Source organism: Nylanderia fulva, unplaced genomic scaffold, assembly GCF_048542155.1.
Source record: "Nylanderia fulva isolate GAGA-0341 unplaced genomic scaffold, ASM4854215v1 Scaffold8, whole genome shotgun sequence".
NCBI lineage: Eukaryota > Metazoa > Arthropoda > Insecta > Hymenoptera > Formicidae > Nylanderia > Nylanderia fulva.
Window position 1 is genome coordinate 4,109,938 of NW_028190916.1, and position 27,598 is coordinate 4,137,535.

Genomic DNA, 27,598 nt, shown 5'->3' on the forward strand with positions numbered 1-27,598 from the left:
TGTTCACGCAAATAGAACAATAATTAACTTCGAATAATCCAAGAGGGAGAGAGTGTTCAACCCTTTTTGCGATATACACTTATATTTAAAAAAAATGTAAGGTACACGTATATACCGCTATATATGATTTACGTGACGTGCATTTCTGCAAATGTCGTTTCTCCTGTAAATAAAGAGAGCAAAGTTCGCAACATTATTAAAGCACATGGCAGAAGTCACTCGAGTCACGTACTATGTTTTTCGCAGGGGTCCATTAGCCCGGGCGCAAGAAAACAAGGATAATTATTAAAGGCCATTTCATTAATTCGTTCGGTTAATTGCCTTTATCGACGTAGCGAGCGGCCTTAATAACCCAAGACATTCCGCTTTCTTTGGCGGCTGGGAGGCAGCCACTCGGAAAATAAACAAGAAATTTGGCGTTATATGCATCGCCTCCTCACTCTCTCTCTATCTCTCTCTCTCGCGATACGGCTTGTACACTTTACGAGCACTTATGAACACTTCACGCAAGAAACAACACGATATGACACGTGTACGTGCATGCCAGCACTCTAAAGTGGCATGAGATATATCCTATATAGAAGAGAGAATATTACTTAACTTATATACACATGTGGTTTATATCAGACATCATGGCCAATAAAAGGAAGAGATGCGAATAAGTCATTTATCGTGATTTCCAACTGTATCTCGCGGTAACAAAGATGAAAGTTTAAGGTAGAAAGAGCAACAAGATTTAATAACAATTTATATTAAAAACTATATTTTGAAGAAACACATTTTTAAAATTGAATAATTATATATTGCATTCTCTCTCTTCTCTCTTCTCTTTCGCTTTGTATAAAAACAAGTTATTTCCCTTTTAATTAAACGTGATTGTTTCCTTGATTTGCTTTATTAGGCAATTATCGTACATATCTGGTAATCACTTTGATTCAGCAAGCTATTGAGCATTACACGGTTTATATAACAACATAACTAAGCTAATTTTTGACAGAACTGACTGTCGTCGCATTTTTTTCCTATTTCTGATTAGCCCTCGCGCGATAAATCGTAAATCGTGCAATTTCCGCCGACGACGTATTCTTTCATCCAAATTACCCTGTAGATCCTCCGGCAAATCGCGCTCCGGGACATTAAGGATATCGGCGGGGGTCGTAAAAATCAATTTGCACGAGCCACGACGTCGCGGGGGCAATCAATTCGGCAAATTCGACAATCTTATTTGCCGGATTCGCGCGCGAAGGTAACGAGATCGGTAACGCTTCGAGAAGCGCGCGCATGCGCCAAAAAGCACCGGAGTATTAAATTGGCTGACGCGCCCCTTGTCGTCTCATTTCGGGGGCCCTCGCAATTTTAAACCCGATGGATTTTCGTGTTTCCTCGAAGCCTCCGCAACCTACCGCGAGATCCGCCGCATGAGACTCGCGGCTACCCGGATCCGTCGAATCAATTTCCGCACAAAGTCCCATTAACGATCGGATATGTACATATGTATAAGTATGTGTATGTATGTGCGCTTGGCTAGGCATGTGTTAGAATAGAGAGTGGTGTGGATTGCGTGCGGGTGCTTTTCCCCGAAGTTCTCTCTCCCTCTCCCGACGACCCTCCGTGAATTTATTCGCACGAACGCCCGGCACGTCGCCGAGGAATTCCATTAATCGACGGCGCAGGCACTTCGAGGCGACCTCGAGCTACCGCTTTATAAATGGCGGTAACCATCGTTTAAGCCGGGATTTATAACCAAACCCGAACCCAAGCCCCCAGATGTATATCGGGCTACGGTGATGCTTCTTCCCTTCTCGATACATCGATACCTTGTTCGATATCTACGTTGATGAAGCGCGAGGAACTTGATGACTAGGTATTGTCGAAGGAAATTACTCGGTAATTTTATCTTCAAAAAATTCAGCTAATTTCTACTTATATACAGATAAAGTGTCGCACTGAAAATATGCAAGCGGAGACAATTCTTCCTCGGCAAAAATGTCGAGGGAGACATCATTTTTTTGGATGTTAATAATAATAATTTTTGCCGTCATGTATCTTTATAACTAAATCCTAAATTAAAATTTTATCAAAGTAAACTCTACTCGAAATTAATTGGAGAATGTGATTTAGATCATATTTTATTTCCACAAGGCAAGGTTTGCGAAAAACCCTTTATTTTAAATCGCTTAAACTCGAAAATTATTGATGCCGATCCTGTATATACATATCAGACATCCTGTATATACATATATTCTATATTCTGACGAATGCAAGAGTATCTTGTCGATATCTTGATTTCACAAATTTATTCTCATTAAAGAATCCCTTGATAAAAGAGAACGTGCAAGCATTTATATGTATAAATATTTTATGTACGCTTCTCAAGCATGGGATCTCGGGTATAAGTAAACGAGCTGTTTCCGAGATACAGTCATATGATTCCGTTCGCGAAACCTGATGCTTCGAGCTTATGCCACCTTCGCGATGGGATTGCAGCCAGAACCGATGAAAACGCTCGAGCGATCGCGGACACAGAGCGAAAACTTGTTGCACGCTCGATCATCATACATACCGATGTGTGTGCGCGCGCGTGTTCGAAATTTAATCCTCAAACAGGCGATGCGCTCGCATGAGGAATATTGCGATTCTCGCGGCCGAACGCGACACGAACAACGCCCATGAAAATACTTTGATTTTGAATACGTATTTCGTTGCAAGCGCGCGATTACAATGAAGTTGAAATTTTATCTCCATATTTATATATACAAGACTGACGCGACATCGGATTGCGTGCAGGCGTATCAGTATTATTCCACGGATCTGATTCAAGGTAGAACTGGATTAAATACGTAGATTTCAGATTGCGTTTTACGCTTTTCATGTTTGTCAAACTCGTTTTTTTCTGGATCATCGATTACACAGAGCTTCGATTAGCTACGATGAGTATCATTAATCGATTACGATGAGTATCATTTATCGATTAACTGATATATCATGATCATGAATAAAATAAGCGATTATCAGATTACGTATGTATATCTAGCTTGTTCTTAATAAATTAATATTTTTAAAAAATTTTATTCATTAAATTTATATTATATCTCTTAAAATGTACACTACAGATTTCTGTATTTTCTAGGAAAATATCTAGAAATGTACATATTTTTGTTCCGAAAAGCCGTTAACATGGTAATGCATTCTCGTATAAAGATCTTGAAAAATGCAGGTTTCTCTAAACTAATGCGTTACATTACGCTTTAAATCTAGTTAGTCTCAAATCGCCCTTGCTAAGCCCGTTCTCGTTGCCGTTTCATTCGCCAGTACATTTTTAACGAAGTTGGCTTACTACTTTTTTTCGCGATACTATATCCGCTTACGGCTCGGCATTTCCGTCAGGGCTTAATCAGGTTTAAGCACAGGTTTTATCCGCAAACGGCCACGACCTGCTCTTTAAATTCAGAGCAAGCTTAACGTTTAAGCTTCTCCTGAAACACCAAGGCTAAATAAAAAATCCTTTCAATGCAATATTTATAAAGCAAAAGAATCGATATTATTAATTTCCGTCAATTTCAAATATCGTGAAATTTATACAACACGCAGAATTTGTATCTTTCATTGCAATTTTACTATTGAAAAAATTATTGATTCTCGATAACCAAACTCTTGAATACAAATTAAGTTATTTATAAAAACGTCCTATTATATATTTTTATTATAATCATAGTATGTCAATTGTGTGCTTAAGAAAGAACAGTTCCGTAGGGAATTTTACGAGAGAAAACGCAATTATTGATATCTCATTTTATAATCTACTTAATTTACAACCTATATTGCTGATAAATATCTTTATACGTAAATTAGAATTTTTTTTATGCAGCTATAAGTAGTATAATTTAATATGAACCTTTCTAATAAAAACTGTAACGCTTCTTTTTCTTCTGTGACTGTAATACTTTATAATAGTTTGCATGTTTCTTTTCACAATTCTGTATAATGTTATGATCAATATTGCGACAAAGAATAATGATCGCTATTCAGTACTCCATTTCAAAAGATCAATGTGCTATTATAAATATTAAATGTAAAGATTTCTATTATTATTATACAAGAAAAAATTATAGAAAGCGTGAAAATAAAAGTAAAGAAGAGAGAACGATGAATAACACCTTTTTCTAGCCAAACTTCAGAGTGGCTTTTTGTGTTCTCGAACGAGTGCGACCATTATGTTCTGTCATGCACGATGCAGGTTTTTTGCAACGTAAATAGAAGAATCGAACTGTCCAATACGTAATACACGCTTCAAACATTTTGTTTATTTAAATTAAAATATCGGGTTCATCTCTCTCGCGTACAAATCATAAATGCGGAAAAATTTGAGCCGTCCAATAAGGACCATGGAATATTTTTCATACAATTTTTTCCGCTCATGTAAGTTATACATATATCCGAACAATGTATATCTATGTATATCTCTTCTCTCAGAGTCACAGGTAACACGATGTCGTCACTACTCTATCCCTTCGGGATTAAATTCCGCGGAACACTCGGGAGCGAAAAATTCTAAGAGAGAATCTCGAAAGATAGAAAAAAAGAAGAAGACGAAGAAAAAAAAATATGTGAAAACCACGATGAAGCGATGTAAATATACGGAGAAAATTGCTGATACTCAGGAAACAATTTTTTTCAATAAACGAGAAATAAACCGGATTGAAATACCCGCGAGATGCTAATACTCGATTATACAAACGCTTAACGTGTAATTAAAAACTAACATTGCGACGTACGTTGTATGTACACACATTGCATACGTGCCAATCTATGGAACGCGCTTTATGTGCATCAGAGTGCATCTCGCTTGAATTCGTGTATCGAAATAATCTCTAGCTTCTCCTCCATCTTCTAGGATGAAACATAATTATAGCTTGAGCCAGTGTTGAATCTACGCGTATAACTTTCATGAGGAAAAACTAAATTACTTTGTAAAGAAAAAATACATAATTTGCAACTAGCAACTACATATTTTTTTCTTAAAAAACAACTGTTTTTTTACACACGGTGTAATTGATTTCTCTCATTATTTTATGCATAAAAGTTGTTGAGGTAAGATCATGAAAAAATGAATATTTTATGAGATATTTCATAGTTTACGTGAAAGTATGTTATATTAAACAAAATTAAACAATCATATATAGTAGGCCAACTAAACGAGCAAATAAATAAGATGTAAAAATTTTTTTATTAATAGTTAAATCATTAAATTAACATTCCGTTACAGAATCGATATAAATTGTAAACGTTTCGACTGCACTACAGTCTTTATCAATACATAAAAATTAAATATTAAAATATAAAGTTAGATGTTAAAAATACAAAGTTAGTTAAATATTAAAATATAAAATTGAAACGATTCTTCGCTGTTGACCAATAGATATGCAAGGCGATTGGTCTGAGATGCCAAGTTATGCGACATTTGAGCATGCTACGGATATAATACGCGAATTAAATCAATGTCAGAAAATATTAAAAAATCTTTCAACTTACATTATCGTTTTAACAAGTCCTTTTCCCCGATATTTCAAGTGTGTGTTGCGAAGTCTGAATACCAAATGTCAAAATAGAGAGCGTGATGTATTTATTTATTACCAATGTTTTTTCTAAATTATGATTCAGCAAATTTTTTAAGTATGTCAAAATAACTACTGTCTAACAATTCGGTGTCTGTATTTAAATTAATTCCATTTTTCTGTTCTTTAATGTGGATCATTTCAGATATTAGTCTTTTTTGGTAATTCTTTTCATGATCCATAATTTTAATATTGTCCCAGTCAAATGTATGTTGTTCGTTTAGAATGTGTTCCGTGATAACCGAATGTCTAGCAGAGTCTAATTTAATATTATTTTTATGTTCTTTAAGTCTCGTTCCTAGCTGTCTTTTTGTCTGTCCGACATATGTGGCGTCACAATCGTTGCAATTCAATTTGTAAATAACGTTAGAATTCGTGGGGCAATTATTTTTGTCCTTTTGAACTCTTATGAAGTCATTTAATTTTTAATGCAACGATATCCTACCACTACGTCAGGTCTTCTTATTGCTGAAGCAACTTTCTCAGATATTGATTCTATATATGGTATGACAAAATATTTAATGTTAGTATTAGTATTATTAGTATCTGTTATATTGTTATTATTAGGCTTGTTAAATTTCTTAGTTGAGAGATTTTTTAATCTGCGTTTTATTTCTGTGAAAATTAGATCAAGAGGATAACCGTTGGATAGCAAAATGTTAATAGCTTTCTCTATATTTTTTTTGTGAAATTGCGGATGTGATAGTAATAAAGCTCTATCTACCAAGTTATAAATTGTTCCTATTTTATGACAAGTCGGATGATTTGAAAAAAATGAAAGTAATCTACCTGAGAATGTCTTTTTGTGATACCAATCTAAATAAATTTTGTTATCTATTACTTTGATCATTATGTCTAAAAAGCTTATACAACGATTATCCTCCTTTGGAAAAAACATTGGTAATAAATAAATACATCACGCTCTCTATTTTGACATTTGGTATTCAGACTTCGCAACACACACTTGAAATATCGGGGAAAAGGACTTGTTAAAACGATAATGTAAGTTGAAAGATTTTTTAATATTTTCTGACATTGATTTAATTCGCGTATTATATCCGTAGCATGCTCAAATGTCGCATAACTTGGCATCTCAGACCAATCGCCTTGCATATCTATTGGTCAACAGCGAAGAATCGTTTCAATTTTATATTTTAATATTTAACTAACTTTGTATTTTTAACATCTAACTTTATATTTTAATATTTAATTTTTATGTATTGATAAAGACTGTAGTGCAGTCGAAACGTTTACAATTTATATCGATTCTGTAACGGAATGTTAATTTAATGATTTAACTATTAATAAAAAAATTTTTACATCTTATTTATTTGCTCGTTTAGTTGGCCTACTATATATGATTGTTTAATTTTGTTTAATTTATACGAGCCTTTCATTAATTAATGTTATATTAAAATACAAACAATCTCGTAAAATTATTCATTTCTAGCCATCCTACTCTTATAACTTTTTATGCCAAATATTACAAGGATTGATTTATAAAAAAAGAATTAGAGCGGCTCCACTTTTTAAAATTAAAGTAAATTCTAGTTAAAATTCAAGAATATTAATTTTTTCTCCCTCAAAATCTTTTAACTTGTGTATAAAATATTTTTTCGTTAAAACCATGCGGTTTCAGCAATATATTTGACTATATTATATAATTATATATTAACTATATATGTATATTAATTAAAAAATGAAACATCCTATTCATAAAATCATCTTCCTAATATGAGGCTTTCGATGAAGCTTTAAAGTATATCACAAATTATTTTAATTGCCATTTAAATACAACGAAAAATATGATTAATTTTTCCGCGCGATGGGTCAGAAAAAAAATCTCGTAATAACCGGAAAACGCCAACGCGTCAGAGGCAGCGAGTGCGAGCTTCAAATTCAACATCTTTGCGCTAAAACGATAATAAATGAATCTGAGTCGTTGAACAGAGAATTCGTCGAACGAACGAACGTTCGTTTGTCACAAATTAAAAGCTCGGTCGCGCTAACAGACATCGCGTGCATCCCTGCCGTTGCATTTCAGTTAACTGATGCCGTTAACTGCGTCAGTCGGCGAAAGTAACACTAGCGGACAAAACACCGTAATTAGAGCGATAATTGTAAGAGCGAGGGGTGCGCGTAGCGCACGAGAGAGAGAGCGAAATGGCTGGTGGCCAGAGGTGGAAGAGAGAGAGAGGGAGAGATAGATAGGGAGTAGTGGTAGCGGAAAGGGTAGAATCAACCCGGAGCAATCATGGTAATTACTCGTGAGCATGTTCATTACACGACGCAGTAGTATCTAGGCGCGCCTAGAAACCGGCCATTAGATTTCGTCTCGGGTCATTGCTTCCCTTAGCCTACTTTGCCTCGCCGTTGGTTCACGAAACGATAAATCGAGCATTATACGCACCGTCGAAGGGGGTCACGCCAATCCTTGACTTGAGCCGACTCAATGGCGGCAGGGAGATTACGCGTGTAAGTCGAATCGAGGAAAGCAGTCTTCTCGGGTCAACTCGGATTTCTCGCGATCCTATCGAATATATATATATATATACGTATAATAAAACCGCAACGTGCGAATTGACGAGTCTATATAGGAATCGAATTAATTACATATCTCATTTATTCTCTCTATCTGTTGCGCATACCGCGCGCATTATTTAAACAATATAATTTACACGCGAAAGAGAGATGTAGATGTAACGTGTAACGAAACATAATGTAATAATGTGCCATGTTCGCACCGCGCAATATAATGTCCCATATGCGCGCATTAATGTAAATTCCGTGTAAACACGATGCCGGGATACCACCGAGGCTGTTTCGATCTGCTACGCTGATAATTTCGATGCAAAACGATTAACGACAGCGCGCGTTATATATTTCAATAAGTTTACGTACGACCGACGCAAATGGCAGGTATACGCAAATGGTGAAAAAAAAATTAAAAAGAAATGAATAAAAAAAGGAATGTTCTCTTCTTTTGCGTTATATATACAGAGAAGAATAATGCCGGTGTGTCGTCTCTTCTTTGAAAAGCAATTAGTTGCGTCACATTTCTAATTTCGTCCACGCCGCGAACAAGAGCGTCTGAATAAATACGCGCCACAAATCGCGTCTCAGGAGTAACTTAATTGCCGAGAAACAGGGTCCACACTTGAACGACATTCCGAGATATATCCATTGCGCGTCTGGGCGTCATTCTATTAGTCTTTCATTCTATCCCGGAGCTATGTGATTTTCGTTTTAATACAGACGGCAGCGCAACGACAAATTGGATTTTCTCATATATCCTCTTTACTTGTCTCCGTGTTTTCTCCGTGTCTTCATAATACAGTCCACATCTGCATGTATAATATTACCGGCACAAAGAACGCGAAACCTTTGCCCTACGTCTTTATTTCCGCCGCAGCTCTTTGCCCGCGTCTTTCTGCATACATATATATCCTACATATAAAGCGATGTGTTTTTAGTATATGTATAATAAGTTTTTCAAAAATCATTGAATTTTTCCCGCACCGCATATATTATCTCATATTGTTGCCTGTAATACACGCGTTTTATACTGGAAAGTTACGTAGAAGGCAAAACAAATTTAAAGTCAATCTTAAACGCATAATATAATTTTGTCTCTTTTTGAAATAATAGTTCTTTTTTAATAGAAAATATTAATATTTAAAATAATATTTCTTTTCGTTCATTTTATTTAATAAAACATTTAAGATTTCCACGCTTTAACTGTGTGTTCTTCACTTAAATCATTGTCTTATGTTTAGATAGAGAAGATTAATTTAGATTGCTGCCAAGAAGAAAGAGAGAGAGAGAGAGAGTGTGGAGGAAGAAGGAGAGAGAAAGAGAAGAGGAAGAGGCAGCTGTTTCCATCAACGCATTGTGTTATCACGTATGCACTAATCTCAGTCGCGACATTGTACATTACTCATTCATCAGCTTCGCGTCCATCAGTTCATTAATTCTGCCACATTGGTGCGATGGAATAAAGTCTGAGATTATTAAACCTAAAGATTATTATCTTATTATATGTATCATCCGCTCAACTCGAATTAGAGATGTCAATATAGTGTAGCATTTTCAATTCCGTTTTGTACACTTCCCTTCGTGTTCTTATCAATTTTGCATTTCGTATAGAACAAGCTTAACTATTGCACAATATGTTTTACCTTGCCGTTTTAACCTGTTGAACAATCGCCATCCTCGTTATTTGCTTTAATAAGTTAAGATAATGAATACCGTGTCTCCGAGGTTCGTTATCGTTAACATTACTGCTATTACCGTTGCAAGAACAATATCATTACCGTTTAATGGTTTATGGCGTACATTTCGTCCATATATAAGTCACGTACTTTTATTGCAGTTTGGAATTAGTTTAGGCATGTAAAGAGCATTATGTAGTACATTGTACGGCGTAACGATACGTCCGTAATTGCGCCAACTTCTGTCGATAAAGCGCGCTCGAGGTAGTTTTATAATGAGTCTTCATTAAAGATGAATGTCGATCGATTCATGCTTCCTTGCGAGCGATGAGGTAACATACTATTTCAACATTCATCCGGAAATTGACAAGTTTGAAGGGTACTGCGAGTTAGCATCGACATACATGAGCTGAAGAGGAAATATCCATCGCATACGAGCAATCGGAACGAAGGGATCAGACAAATGAAAAAATTATATCTGTAATTGAAGAATATGAGAGACAGGGAGAGAATATGCATCCTGGTATTATATGTCATTTATAACGAAATCGTCTAATTGATTGTCGCAAAAATAAGATTTGATATTGAAATTAATCGTGTGCAATAAATAATTGATAAAGAATGTCATTATTTTTTCCCTTCTCTTTTTCCCTCTTCAAAGATACGAAAATTATGTACTATTATCAATGTTGTTTATTCACAAGTTTTTCTTCGTTATTTCTCTTAAAAGAAAATATGACTCTGTCCTATAATAAAATATAATAAAATCTACAAGAGAATTCGATATACGTATATTATTATGTAAACTTGTTAGAAATCTCTCTTGTTAGAGAAAATATGTTTCTTTTTAACCAATAATAATAAAATCGATAAAAACACAATAATAAAAAAAATAACGCAGTAATTTCTAAGATTGTAATCACAAATTTTCCCAAGAAATCACGACATAATATAAAATTGCAATGCCTGCGGTATCGCGTTTTGCGTTATGAATTTTGTATCGCTTTGTTGGATATATTAATTTGCAGTTACCGACCAGTTCGTTACGAGCTTGTAATTAATTTGTCGTTTTACATTGGAACCGTGACGGTTTCTGTGTGTTTAGATCCCTCTCCCGACAGGTAAACTCTCGTATAGATCTTTTTTTCATTCGATAATTTTTTTTACACGACTGCGCAACGACCGCTTTGGTTTGGCAAAAAAAAAAAAATAACACCAAACCTTTTCTGATATCGGAAAATGTGTTTGGCATTTCAACGAAACTCAGGCGCTTGCGCTGTACAACTTCAAATATTGCCCGCGCTAATAGAAACTACGCAGTGTCAATACCGAAATGTCCATTGTGTTATGCAAATAATCGCACAAGCCATTCGAGCGAGCAGGACGGGCATAGAAATTCGAGGCTGAACCCATTGACCCGTGGCACGATGCGCATTTAGCGCATCATGTAACATTCATGCGAAGAGGAAGAGATATCATGACGAATATGTCAGCGTGACGTTTTTGCCAGTGTCGTTCAAATCACATCAATGTCCCCCATTAACTGTAAAATATTCATCTAACATCCGCAAACGTATGTAATAAACGATATATATATATATATATGTATATGGTATATATATTTCGTAATATGATGTATAAATTATTCGCGGAACCGTTTTGTATATCGTTTCAGATACGATGAGAAATCATCTCGTAAGAGCGTTTCAGTCTTAATAATAAAGCTCGCGAGCATTTCTAGCGCGGAGAAATTTATGTTCATCCCAATTAAAAGTTATCTGAAGCATCCTCGCAGATACCCTCTCCTCAGAACCGCTGAAGCGGACTGTCGTTTCTCAGTTCATGGAAACACAGACAGTGTAAATTTATTTAAATGCCGCTCACGATAAGCGTTGTAGAAGCTGTTATGAATGGAATGTAATTTCCTGAAAAGCAGCAAAGAGCTTACGATCTCAAGCGTAGCTGTTACATTTCCATTCGACCACCTCTTCAAAGATTTTCGTAATTGTCGCTTTGATCGATTCAATCGTCGAGAGAGCTTAACGAATGACTTGTCTTCGAGAGAAGTTTATAAGAAAAATAATATAAGTTAATGAGATACGTAATGATTCTCTTTTATTGAATCACAATTATTGAATATCAATTTCAAGTAAATGTCAAAAGAATGTAAATTATTACAAAATTGTTGACGCTACATTGCCTTGAAGCTTACCGAGATTACGAATGAGAAAAAACATGTAGTTAGCGAACAAGTATGCGATCCGTGATATAAGAGCCAATTTTAAGCCAGCAGTTTTACCACTGTTCGAGGTAGAAACGCTGACGATGCCATCGCACGCACTCCGGCGAGATGCCGGCTCGTAAAGTGCAAGCTCAAGCGTGCACCGATCGTGAGTAAATGTGTGTGTGTGTGCACATACACAAACGAGCATCTGTCACATCGGCGCGCGGATACAACCGTGAAGCTACTTCGCGGGGACATAAAGGTCCTAAGAGAAAAAAAAAATCCATCTCCGCGAGGATAGACGAGCCGAGGTCAGCTAAAGCTTACGACTTCGGGAACTCGCTGGCAGTTTTCCAAAGCTTCTTCGGGCCAATCGACCGGTCTGATAGCCTACAAAACACGACAACCTCTCGATATATAGTATTCACTGGAGCTTGGGGACACTTGAAACATTACGTCCGGTGCGATTAATCAGGATCAATGGGAAAAACATTAGTATAATTATTATTGTACTACAGATTATCATCATGATGAAGAATATTTCTGGATTTTTTTCTCTTTAACGCAAAAATTCATGTTTTTAATACTCAAGTATATGCATGTATTTAATTATTTTAAAAAATTAATGTAAATTAATTTTTTATAAAAATGTGCTGGTTCTTTGACTAAATATTTATCTTTAGAAACATTTATATAAAAAAAAAAAAAAAAAAAAAATAGTAAAATATATATTTCTGATACATTTATAATACGCTCGAAAATGTATATATTTATATTAGTATTTTGTTTCAAACAATTTAATAATACTTGATGTATGTTAGATTACTAAATAAAAAGACTAGAATAAATTCTATAGTTTTGTGAGATTATGCAGAATGTTACACAAAATTGAGACGCGTGTAATATATATATATTTCCTATATGTAAATCCCTTTTTCTATCGCGCAAATGAATGATGCCTCGCGCGTACACACGTATAAATATATATATAACAATATACACGATCACTCCGTTCGCGCTGTGTGTAGCTACTCTCATAATTATTGCAAACCTAATTGAAGTTAAATTTTAATGCGAATTCATCAACACGATTTCCCGTCCGGGCGTGGCTCAACAACGGCGATAATTCGCGCGCTGAAAATCGATCTCCGGCCGGAATATCGGTCGTCGATTAACGCAGAGCAGAGTGAGAGAGAGAGAGAGTGGTCGCTAAATTACAGAACACCGATCCAAACCGCGCAGTAGCTTCATAGGTATGCGACAATTGCATCATCGCTCGCGCGTATGATTCCGCATACATCCGCGGTTAGGACCAGGAAGGTCTTACACCCAGTCTATCTCTTATCCCCGGCACATTCCTCTGCATGGCCCAGTCGCCTTTTCCGTATACGTTACCACGTATGCCATTTGATTAACACACAGCCGAGAGTGCGGACGGCGTGGTTTCGGCATGCTGCACGTGACATTACGGGTATACCATCCATTATTCTCTCCTCTCTTCACCCTTCACTTCGTGATTCTCTCAGTGTCGCGCTTAAATAGATTCACACCCTCATCCCCTCGGAGTCTCGCCTATCTTCCGCTCTCGTATGTATTTCCTTCCGCGCTACTAAATCATCATCAGCTTGCCGGCGATAGTGTTACTTAGCATGCTGCTTACAGCAGTCACCCTCAAGTTATGCCGTGCGTCGAGTTATTGAATTTCCAATTATTCAGGTATTCGCGGCTGGTGAAAATTCGCGACGTCTACATCAAGCGTGATACCGCGATCTGATATAGCGCGAGACAGAGTTTCCGGCACAGTATCGTGTATTAAACTTGCCACTATTGATGTCTTACCTAGTTAGTTCCGTCTCTAGTTTTTAAAAAGTTTCCCTTCGTATACATCCACGGTATATAGTATAACGGTAGAATTGTGTTTTCCGTCAAGAAAACTTTGTAATGCGGGGAGTAAACAGCTCAGCAATCTTGATATACAAGATTCAAGTTTCGGTAAAAGTTGACAGCTGTCACTCTATTGCATTATACAGGATGTACCAAAAGTTCTGCAGCAGTTAAATATCTCGGAAACAAAGGCCTTTTCAGAAAAATGTTTCAAATAAAAGTTGCAGGGCTTTAAGTGGTGCATTAAGTGGTAATATTAATGACTGTAAACAGCATTGTTAAGACCGCGTTCACTTTGAAATTTTTAAATAGAAATCCTTATTGTTGTGATTATATATTCACGTAGCTTATCTCTCTCTCTCTCTTAGGAGCTTTTTAAAATACAATTTTATAAAAGCCTTTGTTTTCGAGATATTTAACTAATGCAAATCTTTTCGAGTACCCTGTACATTAATTTATTCTCTCATGCATTTTCTAAAATTATACAATTTTAAAAACGCGTTTTCATTTTTCCCATCTCTTTTTTCCCAGCCTCTAAGATGTCTCTATAAGATCTCGAAGACGAGATGTGAAGACGATCCTCCTTATCCATAGTTATTTGTTATATCATTTATCCGGCCACTTCGCCAATGTCATATATAGGTATAGGAATAATGACATAAACGGAGAGGACAAAGAGAGAAAAAAGATAAGAGTGTCTCGAAAAATAACGAAGTACCTGCGAGAGAAGCAGAGAAAGTAAACGACCTTTGGCGTTTGCGGCGGCGCTCTTTTGATTTTGATGGATCGCCCTTTTCTCTCGTAACGTTTTCCCTAGCTTTCTTCCTTCCTTCGGCACTTCCTTCCTTCCTTTATTCCGTGCAAGCTCTCGCTAGTGTGAAGTAAATACTTTAACTGACGATGATGGACGCGAAATCGTTAAAGTTCCACGAAATCGTTAGGTTCTAAAATCAAGAATTGACTACGAAAAGATATAGAAAAAATCTTTCCATCCATATATTAGAAATCGAATAACAGTGTTTCGCATTTATATTTTCTCGGACGTATATTCTTCACAAATAATTTGATTCGTGCATAATTATGGATAAGAGAGAATAATTGTGATTTATTAATTTTTATTATTTATAGAAGAATATTATATCCCATATTGCTTTTTAAATCATTCATCAGTTATAATAATATATTTTGTTAAATCCTTTTGAAATTGAAAATGTTTATATTATCGAGCAATATTTGACATAGCTGTCAAGAAATCATATTTAATGTTAATATATAGATGTTCCTTGTCATTAAATGTATCAATAGGAAATTATAATGAGTTAAAATCTATAATGATATATTTCATCGCAAAGTTAAATGACATTAAAGAAGAAGATAATTGATTTAAATAATATGATTGCGCGGAAAATAGCTTTAACGATTATTTAAATAACTAAATTATATCGGTGAAATGAGATATGTGACGCAATATGCACGATAAATGCGAAATATAAAGTGTCACATAAATATAATTAATGGAAAAGTTCTCTTTCACAAACAGATAATTCAGATATTAATTTTTTTTTGTATGTACTAATCATAATTGTCACATTTGATTACCCAGATAAAGACTTTAAATCGATAAGAAGATATCGATTGCCCGGAAAGTTTAATGTGGAAATTATTTCACGTAATTAGTTTGATAAAATTTACAAAAGAGAATAAATATATCACGCGTTAACAAATAACGTTTGTGTAACATGTTGACATCGCTGATTAATGACACGGATTATCTTTTTTCCCTTAAAACAGTATTGTAGCCATATTGTTCTGCTTACACACAATTAATCTTCTATAGTAAAAATAATAAATTAATAATAATATTTCGGAAGAGAAATTTCACGATAGAAATATATACGTGGAAATTGCAGTAAAACTAGGCTTTCATTTAAAAAAATTTTTCTCCAACTTATCGAAAGTTTGTCAACGAGCTAGAGAAATGAAGAAAAAAAACAAAGCTTCATCGCAACATTCCGCAATTCAAAGTACAATGTAACAATTGTTTCAAATTAGACCTCTCAATATTAGTGCACTCAATACGTGTATACGTGTATCTCTATAATGCGCCAAAATGAGATTTGCAATATTGAATATTGATATTACGATAATAATGGTTTATGGCTTAGATCTCTCATGTGCAATATTACATAGTCTCAAGCACGCAATCTATAAACTAGTCGGCACAGTCAGACCTAATTTGTTACACAATCACTCAGCTCCACCCAACTCCATTTAATCGAACTGACAACCGAGTCAGCTGTCGCGAATTAATTTGCCTTGCAGGTGTCAACGGCAGACCGAGCGTCGTTGTTTTGACTCAATTTATTGGAAATATTCGCCTGAATTATTTCTCAGACTTTTTTATCACAAATTGTCGCGCATTTCTTTTTACTAAAGATTATGTTTCTCTTCCTTGGTGAGAAAGAGAGGAGAGAGAGAGAGAGAGAGAAAGAATTTGTATTTTTTTATAATTAAAATATATAAATCTTATAATATATATATCGAATATATTATAATCGCGCGCGTTTAAGAGAAAGAGATGTGAATGGCCAGATTAAAAAATAAAAAAATAACCAGTATTAAATATAATGCACATTATCATTTTACAAATGTAATACTCTGGAATTTGAGAGCAAGTCGCTTTGTTGTTATTACACATTACACAGAATTCTAATAATCTCGTCGGTTATTTTGCTTAACAAATGAACAGAGTCGCTCTCTGTTATTATCTTCCACGCTTCGAGAAAATCACTTCCACGCAATTTCGTAACAATCTGAGTTGCGGTATTCAGCAGCGAACTTCCGGTATTGCTTTAATGACATTCTTTGGCGGCGGAAACTGTTCGCTTGGGAATTGCCAAAGGGGGAAAACACAAATCGCACGAGGGTCCGATCTCTCAAAAAGGTTCCCGTCCATCAACTCGCGTCGACAATCGCCGGATAGAGTGGCACTTTAAAGAGTCTGTCTAAGCGCGTTCTACGGTAGTGGCCACAAATATTACGGTCCAACTGGCGGATCTCGCCCTTGTGAAAGTGCAAGTCGAATTTGCGGCCGGGATTTGCTCGTCAGATCGCGGCTCTCGTGTCGGTTAAACCGCACGGATACCGCAAAGCAGACATTCTGTACATTCCGAAACTGTAATATTACACTTGTTGTCTGAAGCGGCACTTCGAAATTAATTATGCGTTGTACGGAAAAGAGACGTATGAAATTAGTGGCACGAGAATGTCCAGGAATTATTTAATGTCAAATCTTAAATTTGCTTTTAATTTATTTAAATTACTTCATGTAAAGTATTCTTACAAAAAGTTTAAAATATCATCAAGTCGAATAATATAAAAAAAATTATTTTGTATGCGTTTTTTTCGCCCCTTTTATTTGTTCTTTTTTTATTTGTTTCGAAATATATTACATTTTTTGCAATAAACGCATTTGATAGAGAGAAGCAACTGGTGCGAAAATTTTTGATATTAAAGCGTTATATATGCAACATACTGAGATTGTGTTTATATATGAATATACTAAAAATATCATTCCGAAGTAATTACGCTGAGTTGTCGCATTAATTAAAGTCATGGATTACACAGGGGATAATATCGTGTTTACGTATATATATATCGTAAAAATCCTCTGCAAGATTTTAATTGCAGTAAAATTGCATCGCGCCGCGTAGCGGTAGTTTCCCTGTTGAACGAGAATTATGGTTAAAGTATAAATGACCATCGTCGTTTTATATAATATTATATGATTTCTCTCGTGTGTGATATTTGCAGGCAACGTTATTTTTTTTACGATACAGCAACGCTATATTAAGAAAGCACATGGCGCGCCACATAATTAAAGTATATTTTTATGAGAAAACATTTGTGGTTGCACAATGTTGCATTACATTTTTCGTGTCACCGATGCAATGTATGGTCATTTTCGTTTTTCTTTTTTTTTTTTGTGAACTTACATTTATTTGGTGGAACAGTTTTTAATGCGTGGAACGTGTATGCGACACCATATGTATTTCATCGCATATGACGCGCAATATCTTTTACGCGACATATTAACGACTATAAGGTTGCGGAAGCGTATTTTCCAGAAAATAACGATAAAACTGACTAGACATAAGTAAAATGACACCGTCATCTCCGCGAAATCGAGTTTAAAAATCGATTTGGCTCGCGAAATATTCATACTGCGATCACAATTATTATTTGCGATGTGTTAATTGTCGGATCATAGAATACGTATAGAAAAATGTGTTTTATTGTTTTATATATCACGTCCATCAAAAATACGAGAAATCGAAGCGTAGATTTTTATTACAAGCGTTAAAAGTAATCCTAAATTGCCGCGTTGAAAAATATATTTATAAAAAAATGCAAAGTGCTCCATGATGTATGCACATATCTGAGACAAATTAATAATAGCTGAATTAATTTTTTTGCGAACTTAAAGTTTAATAGAAATTTTCAGAGGAAGCGTGTATGCTCGCACGTTAATGTTTTATAAGATATTTCATTTAAAATATAAAAGGGGTCAGTAAAGTCATTCCTCAAGACTATAAGAATATTCATAAAAATTCTTTGAGTTCTTGCTCATAAGATCCAAAAGTTTTTAGTAGTTCGCGTCAAAAACCGCTGTAGAACAGATTATTAAAGTTATGACACATTCTACACTCAGCCGATTTTTATGCGGTACTCATAAGCACCACATGGAGGTTGATAAAAAGTTAGAGAAACACTATACGTAAACACTTCTCTTTAGAGGAACAAACATTTTAATTAAAATTTTCTTGTATATACCTTGCGTTCTTTTTACTGGCTGGGTAAAATCTTGCATTGTAAAAGAAAATTGTGAGATTGTAATTACGGAGAATGAAATTAATATTACAAAACTATCGTTATATGTATATGAGAAATTTTCTCAATTTTTTTCAAATTTCTCTACTACCTTTCAATATAGTTTCGATCTAATTTTATGTATTCTGCATATACGTATTACAAAGTTTCGCAGACCTTGTATGAATATAATGTCATCAACTTCGCGTACATCAACTTGAAAACTGAAGTAAAGTTGAAACTTATGCGTGATGTAGTTGTATAGTTTCTTTCTAAGTGGATCACTATAGCATGAATTACGCATAATCTTCTAATGCAAATTTTATTCGCGTATATATATTATTACGCACATCCAAATAGAAAAAAAATACATTTGCAGTTTTCTCATTACATTATTCATATGCAAATTTGGTTGTATATCTTTTGTTTATCTTTGCGGTATATAGTGTTCTAATTTTTCAGTTTTATTTTCTCCGAATTTCAACATTTAAATTCAGCACAAACTCAGCAAAATCCTTATATGTACATGTACATATATATCCAACAAGTTTTGACCAAGAATTCGTGGAAGAAATAGAAATTCCAATTCTCTACGTAAACAAGGAATAAACAGAATCGTCATTGCAAAATTAATAACTTGCCTGTGCATACGAATCGCAACGTGGTCGAAATCGAATTGCCAAGTTAAGCCAAGTCGAGTCAAGCCGAGTCACGGTGATCCACGTCGACACGAATCCTGATGCTCCCTCGCACTTGCACTGATGACACTTTAAGTTAAGTCACACGTGCACACGCACGTCGAGATGAATCGTACCTCGACGTGCCATCACTCTTCTGTTTCCTCCGTCGACAATTATCCCATTCGGCCTGCACGATGATCACGTGGCATTATCGCGTTGTTAAGTCAGGACACTCTTCTCAAGGACAATTCTTCTCGGCAATTCCGAAACGGATGCACGGAGCGATTTTTAACGAGAGCCCAAGACAAGTCAGATGACACTCGAAGACACAACAAGAAAACACCTACACTCTCCTCCTTCCGGTTTACGCTTTCGGTTTATGGCGTCACCTCGAATGTGTGCACTTCCGTCAGAGAGGATTACGGAACATCGATATGTTGTCGCACGAGATTGTCATTGTACATGTCAGTCCCCCACTACGACAGGTACTTACTACTGATACATCTGTTGTGTTATTGGAGAGTATTTGTGTGATGAGTACTCTCAAGTATTTTCTGTATCTCTGTTAACTGTCGGCAGTCTTATTCACGAAATCGCAATATCAAATCACTTAATTTCCTATTTCCGTGCATTTAGCTGCGCTACGAACAAATTTAATGTCGATATGTATTATGTGTGACACATTTGTGCTGTTATTCACAGCAAACAAGGAAGTGTATAAAGAGACCGGATGAGTAATATTTATAGCGAAGAGTAACGGAAAGGAAGAAATAGAAAATTATTTTAAAGATTTTTTGCAAAAATATGACGCTTTACGAATCGCTAAATTAGCATTGCACACATTTTATTAATTATTCATTGCAGTTTGTTTTGGGATGAAATATCTCTGCGATAATTGTCATTCACGTATAAAATATGTTGTTTGTTGCTGATAAGAAATTCTCTTACAATACCGCATTAATTTTATGTTTATCAGACTTTGTGCATTATACATTAAAGTGTATTTATCTATTTATTTCGCACCGAGTAAATTTATTAAACAAAAGCTGCGATTATCAGAATGTTAAATTTTCAGTAGAGACAACACGCGTTTGCTCTTGCTTGGGCATTCAATATTAACTGCTACGAGAGAACAGCTTTTGCTTTTCCCCTCTTTTTAGTCTCTACTTCGAGATTGTATTCTCATCGAAAGGGCGACAAGAAAAAGCTCCCCGATCCAGCGCGAAAACGAGGTTTTAAGATAGAAAGAGAAAGAGAGAAAAAGGATGAAGTATACAGGCGAACGAAAGAAAACGGAAGGAAAAGACCAAACCATTAATTTGCGTAGAGCGCCTAACAACCGCATCTCCCGCGTTGCACGAGAGAATTTTCGGTACGGTAAGCGAGAGAGAGAGAGAGAGAGAGCCTCGTGTACTCTGTTAATTGCCGCCGGTCGCTAATTGAAGTTCGTGCGATGCTCGTGGAGAGCCGGACTTTTCGGTCACGGATTCTCAGCAGTCTATGGAAGCCACGTCGGAAACAGTCGGGCGTTATCATACGGCGCGGCCGCAGAGCGGTTCGTATATAGCCGGTGTTGGCTACTTCGTTACGCGATTGTCTGCGGCAAACTGCGCGCATTTACATCGGGCGCGAATTATACGCGGTGCATACGGACGGGATGCGACGACCGACAAAGCGCAGGGGAAAACTCGCCCTGCTCCCTTGTGCCTCTCGATTGTGCAAATCGCATATATATATATATATATATGTGTATATATGCGTATACCTTCGCGTGGAAAAGCTTTGAGAAGTTATTTTCATCAATATCCGTGGGTGTTCTTTCTATTCGTTTGTGCAATTTTCCTGAGACCGCGTGACGGAATGCGTACGCAATCTTCGATTTCGAGGATGTGCGTTGCTCAATATTATTAAGAGCCTAATATAGAAATGAATCTTATATGTATGCATACTAAGGAAACGTATATTAAAATGTGAAGTAAGCTTTTTTTAAGTATAAAGTAAACTTTGAAAATCAAACTTTTTATATAAAAGTGGATATATATATAGCCGTCGAAATCAAAAATCTGTTGAATATTTTTATCGTAAGATACACTTAAATATCTCCAAACATTTTTTAATTGTATTTAGATCCAAAAATACAGAGTTTAAACACATTATTTTTGAAATTATTTCTTAGAGACATGTCAGTTTTCATCAAATTTTTGATTTAAAATTTGAACATATAAATTTAGCCGTCAAAATAAATAAACCTCTCTCGAATATGTTTTTAAAAATATTTGAATGATGTTTAAATCAAAAAATACAGAATTTGTAAAAATTAATTTTAAAGTTATTTATCAATTTTTTAATTTAAAAATTGAACATATATTTAGCCAAATTAAATAAATGTCTTAAATATTTTTTTAACGTAAGATAAGCTTAAATATCTCTAAATACCTTTAAAATATTTGAATAATGATTCGAAAAAAAATGTTATCTTTTAGTATTGATTTTGACTATAAAATATATTATTATTATATGTGTAATAGGTTTCGCGGGTTAAAATGGTTCGCTCGAATTCAATTACGATTACCGTTAAAACCATCAAAGCGATAACACTGAAAGCTAAGAGAGGTCCATCGCTTGAATATTCGCGATCGCATAGCATGAATTTGCATTGTGGCGGATTAGACCCAATTCATATGTATATATTGATAGGGGGAAAGAGGGGAAAATTCGTCAGGGCGTTTCTCTTTGCATGATTCATGGTTGAATAGTATGTTTATATAAACAGAGCATATGGCATGTAATTGCTCCGAGCATATCAAATCTATCCACAAATCCATAGAATTCTGGAATTGATGCACCCATGAGTTCTATCCGATTTAATTTGTAGTTTTTGTCAATTTTTCGGACGTATGCATATATTCGTGAACGAAACCGTTATATTAATTGGCATATCGTTTAATAAAAATGCATACAACGTTGTACTTTATATTCGCGCGTGCAGTGTTTAAGAAAAAACAAAAAATACAAATAAATCTATATACAACTTTAGAAAAAAAATTGTTGAAATAACATCAAGGTTTAATAAGCTACGTGCAATAATCTCTTGCGTTAACGTTGAATTTTTAAAAATATTCCGATATAGAAATTTCCTCATTTAGCAGATGATGCTTCATTTACCGTATATTTTCACCTCATTTCATCCCGAAAAATTATAACGCGCGCTAAAAAAAAAATTGGCCAAAATATACGACCATCTACGCGTATCGACGTGTTTTATGCGTCTGTAATGTAAAGTATAGTTACATTTTGCACGATTTTACCCCTTCTCCTTTCGCATATTCATAACGGCTGATATCCAATAAAATGTATAGGTGCTCGGTTATACTCGAGACATTAACGCGAGACAAAATAATGCACTTCCGGCGATCCGATCGAAACTATAAAACTGCACTCGAGAGGGAGAGCCCCGCCTGCATACTTTGCCGCTCTTTTACGACTTCATTAAGATGCCGTTACGAGCTAGATACCGCTGAGCGAACAAAGTGTGCGCTTATATAGTACACCCCTTACGATAAACCGCGTCGATTTATGAACATCGCGCGTGGTTTAACGGCCGTTACTAATAATTTTTCGCTTCCGAGACGTACCGCCGTCGTTTCGCGAAGCCGATGGGCGAATCGATTTAGCAAGCCGAGGGATAATGGTCTGCGGATAGCGCACCGATATCAAGATTTTAATTTGTTAGACGCGACTATCGGATGCAGATGCGATGTCGGATTCGGTATAAAGTTGAAGCCGAACTTCAGGAAGCTCGTAGCGAGTGCTGTATCGGCAAACTATCTACTCTTCAAGGTATATACACAGATATATTATGTATATATACACGAATGAGTGCCATTTATGGTGGAACTTGATAGGAAACTATGTTATAATTCCTAAAAACAAGACAGAGTTACGATACATTTGAATTGCATTTACCAAATGTAATGAATAAAAAATTGTTATCTTGTTTTTCTGTGCCTAATTCAGCTATGATTATATGATTAGCAAATTATATAAAGAAGAATCTGAGATTTATATTCAAATATTCGGAATATTTACAATAATTTAAAGTTGCGTTTGATTAATTCAAGACAGAGAATATAAATGCAAAGAAATTCATATATTAATTAAAACTTCATAATTTGAATGGCTATATCCAATATTTCTTATTTCTTTGGTAAATTTAAAATATAGCTCCATGCAAAATTGAATTAAAGTCTATTAAACTTTTCGCAAGATATACTATAAAATCCGAAGAAGACTTTTATAAGTTTAATATTGCAAAAATTCTCACTGAAAAGTATAAGCATTCAATATTTTCTTATCGTTTATAAGATAATATCATAACAACATACATTATATATTCATCGATTTAATATCATGTATCGTCTAACTATTAATGGAATGCAACTGCCGGATATTTTTGTGTAAATTTGATAAATATATTGATGTAATTGTGCCAGCAAATCTTAATTAGAATATATCGATACATCTCGTTTAGATTAAATGTATCGTTATGCAAACAAGAAAAGTAATCTGTAGATTGAAAATTGAAATTTCCAAGGAGATAATTTTATTTACTATATTATTTTACGCGCGATAAATATTGCACGAAAAATATTGGTAAAAAGCGATACGTTTCACTTTAGACTCGTCGAATATCTTGTTTAAGAGGATTAAGGTTACTGTAACAGCAGTGTCCTTAATCACCGTATAACCTAGGTTCAAGTTCAACTACGTCGAAGTGACGTGCGATGCTTTCCACGAGAAAGATAAACGTCAGTGCGTTTACAATGCAAACAATGTGCATAAATGTTTATGATACAGGTACGTAAATTTAATAACGACAGGGACTTCACTGTAATGAAGGCGAAACGTGACAAAATATTGATACTCTGTGACAACCGAAGCAGTAGGATCAGATATCACATAACACACTCACACATACACATTCTATTCGATTTTAGTATCCATTTTCAGAATATTCAGTCATTATTTTTAATATAAAAATTGATAGATGTAGTGATAAATACAGATTTAATATAAACGAGTGTAATATTTCAAGGTTAAAGTAATTTAAATGTAATTCAATGTTAAAGTCATTTAAATTATTTTATTTTTAATTTTTAATTTAATTTATTTTTGATAATTAAATTTGGGAAAATTGTGTAAAAACATGAAAAATATATTTTTGCCATCATTAAACAATTTCAAATGCAGTATATAGAAAAAAATAAATTTTTTCCTTAAAATGAAAAACCTATTGCGAGTATTTTGAGCACAGTAATGTATGTTCCTGTACGATGTTAAAAGAGGTTTTTGTGCATACATCGAAAAAGCAAAATATCGATTTAAATATGTTTAATATTGCTGCAAAAGTAGTATTTCTAGTTTCGGGCCAGATATACGTTTCGATGTTTCGTTTGAAAATGTAACCCGGTCGGATGTTGCGTGCTGTCGTCATATATAAGTTCTCTTTTTCCTTCTCTCTCTCTCTCTCTCATTCTATGCATTTTTTTTTCTATAACGATATACGAGAAGATCGTCCGCCCCGTGCGATGTACTATGCAAACAATGCGTATGCATATTTATATGCGCTACTGTAGATATCGCACCGATAAAATTGCCGTTATAATGGGGAATGAGAGAAGGGGAGCCAGCAAAATATTTGAATATACTATTTTAGCCGGAGCACGCCCAGATTTTATAAACGTCGGGACTGATTAAAGTTTTTTACGACGTTCTAATTCCAGAACTTTTTCTCTAGCCAGACGTAGCAGGAACTCGTCGTAAGTTTATCTTGTCGATTCACGAGCGAGTCGCGCCTCATAATTGGAGTCAACGATACAGGATGTCTTTATCGCGTGACAGAAGTCGGGAACCCTGAGGGCGCTTGAATTTTTCACGTTATCGGATACGATTAATGCGCGACATATAACACATACGTCAACGTATATATATACACAATTGTACACAATTCGGCTACCGCGGGATTGCGTAAATACCGACTAAATCCCGACGTGTTAAAGTAAACTGGCAATCGACACGAAATTATAGATCGCAATACGAATCGTGCATCGCCCCACGAAAGTTACACGAAATACCGTCGCGGTTCATTCATGAAACTCTGAATTTTTCATGCCGCGCGCAATTTTATCGGGCCACTTTGCAGAAACACCCTTATTACGACGCGCGCGTGTTCGTGTATCTTTTATATCGACGCCAATAATCCATTTGCATTTGCATTTCGCTGCAGTCAAACTCTTTGTATCTTAAAACTTGTTGTCAGAGAGGATATTATATATATACAAATTGTAAAATGTCACGTTTTGTGTATAATTTGAGATTACACGGTTCAGCATCCAATCGATACGTATCATTAATACACTTTATTACAGTTTCTGAAGCCTGCCCTCGTTTACAAATGTGCGTGATACTTTATATTCTTCTGACGCGCTAACTTTGTCCCTCCTAAAGTAGCTTGTCGTTCCGTATAATCTCTACTCGGTGAAATCTAGTCACATCTTATACTCTATTGTATCTCCATTTGTGGTGAACTTTGCCTTTCTTCGCGCAACGCAATGCAATATCCAATTCCATTAAAACTTACGGTAAAAGAAATTTAGCTTTCTTACGCGTATAAACTTTAATGATGCATAATAAAAAGGAGACGCTTCGTCTACGTATAAAAAAAAAAAAAACTCAACTATCACGATTGGTCTTTTAATATAATTTCTAGAAATTTCTAGAAGAAAGAATTTTACATGAATACACAATACGGTAATTATACATATAGTGAAAGAGAACAAAGAAAAAAAGGAATTTCTTTCCTCGTCAGAAAAAAAAATTCAAACGAATAATTAGAAATCGTAAAATATATCTCTCATTCTCTTTTTCTGATTCGCGTCAGCGGAAGCAGCCCAGTCGTAAAAATGCCGCTGTTGCTTTGTTCCGCGCGCTCGATTTAATGAGAGACGCCCCCATCGTTACCGATCATCCCCTTCACTCTGCGGCCCATATTCTCTCATTCAAGAACTCACACAGAAATTTATTCCGACGAGGCGCACTGCATCCTGGCAAGTCGGAGCGAATATACTACAAGCCGGATATCGTATACACACGCACGCACGTACGAGGATATCGTCCCGACGTAAGTTTATTTCCGTCTACGGAAACGTGACACCCGCTGCACACTCGGGAGCTGCGAACCCGTCGCTCTCATTCAAGAGTCGCCGGCGGACTGCGAGCTCGCACCATGTCGAGATATGGGAGTGGTGGAAGCGTGGGAGACGCGGGACCAAGAGGGATGTAGTACTGCGTTCGACGGGTGGGAGAGAGAGTCGACCCTGAGAGTACGGGGGATGAAAAGAGCGAGAGCGAGATGCAAGCCGAGAGAGAGAGAGAGAGAGAGAGAAAGAAAGACCAGACGGAGAAGAAGCGAAAGCATCGCGTTCGGGAATGCGAGAAAGAGAGGAGACGAGAAACGACAAACGGAGAAAGAGCGATCGGCGGGCAAAGGGCGACGAAGAAACGCGAATGCCCAAAGTACCTGGCAGACGAGGAGAAAAAGGGAGGATGGAAGTGCCGGGAACAAGAAAGGGATGAGAGAAGAAAACGTGACTGGATCGAGGGAGAAAGACAGAGAGGACAAGGACGTTCGTTCGGATATAAATGCAGAAGAGAAAGAGAGAGTTAGCGAATGTGCGGTGCACCTCTCTATACTCTCTCTCTCTTTCTACTTCTTCTTCTTCTCTTTCTCCATGCACAACCCTTTTCTACTTCCTTCATCCATTCCAACCCTCGCTTTCTCTCGCGTTTCATTCTTCTCGCTCGTATCTGACAGTTCGCACCCTTCGCTTCCTGCCCACCTTATACGCGCCATTTTTTTTCTCTCCACCAGACTCGCTCTTTAGATACATTTCGCGATCTTCTCTCGGCTCGTCCTCGCACGAGTCCCGGCCCATCCTTCTTACTTTATGCGCCTCTTCAACGGTAACATGCTCGGGCGCGCATAGACTACCGCGTGAACGCGAGAAGATTATTTGCATCACGGAACGTCGCGATTACCGCCGGGAGACAGCTTTT

The 27,598-nt window shown here is 35.9% G+C and overlaps 1 protein-coding gene across 3 annotated transcripts in view; it reads right to left on the reverse strand.

The window, feature by feature from the left end:
- LOC114943515 (uncharacterized) overlaps positions 1 to 27,598 on the reverse strand; it is a 137,227-nt gene that overhangs the window by 68,842 nt on the left and 40,787 nt on the right. Inside the window, exon 1 of one of the 3 annotated variants that reach the window (XM_085489171.1) lies at positions 26,554 to 26,672. The exons of 1 other annotated variant lie outside the window; for it this stretch is intronic. The gene's annotated coding sequence lies outside the window, so the exon portion shown is untranslated. Of the gene's footprint in view, positions 1 to 19,444; positions 19,578 to 26,553; positions 26,673 to 27,598 lie in introns of those variants that run through there. One more of the 3 variants, XM_085489170.1, reaches the window with a different exon arrangement.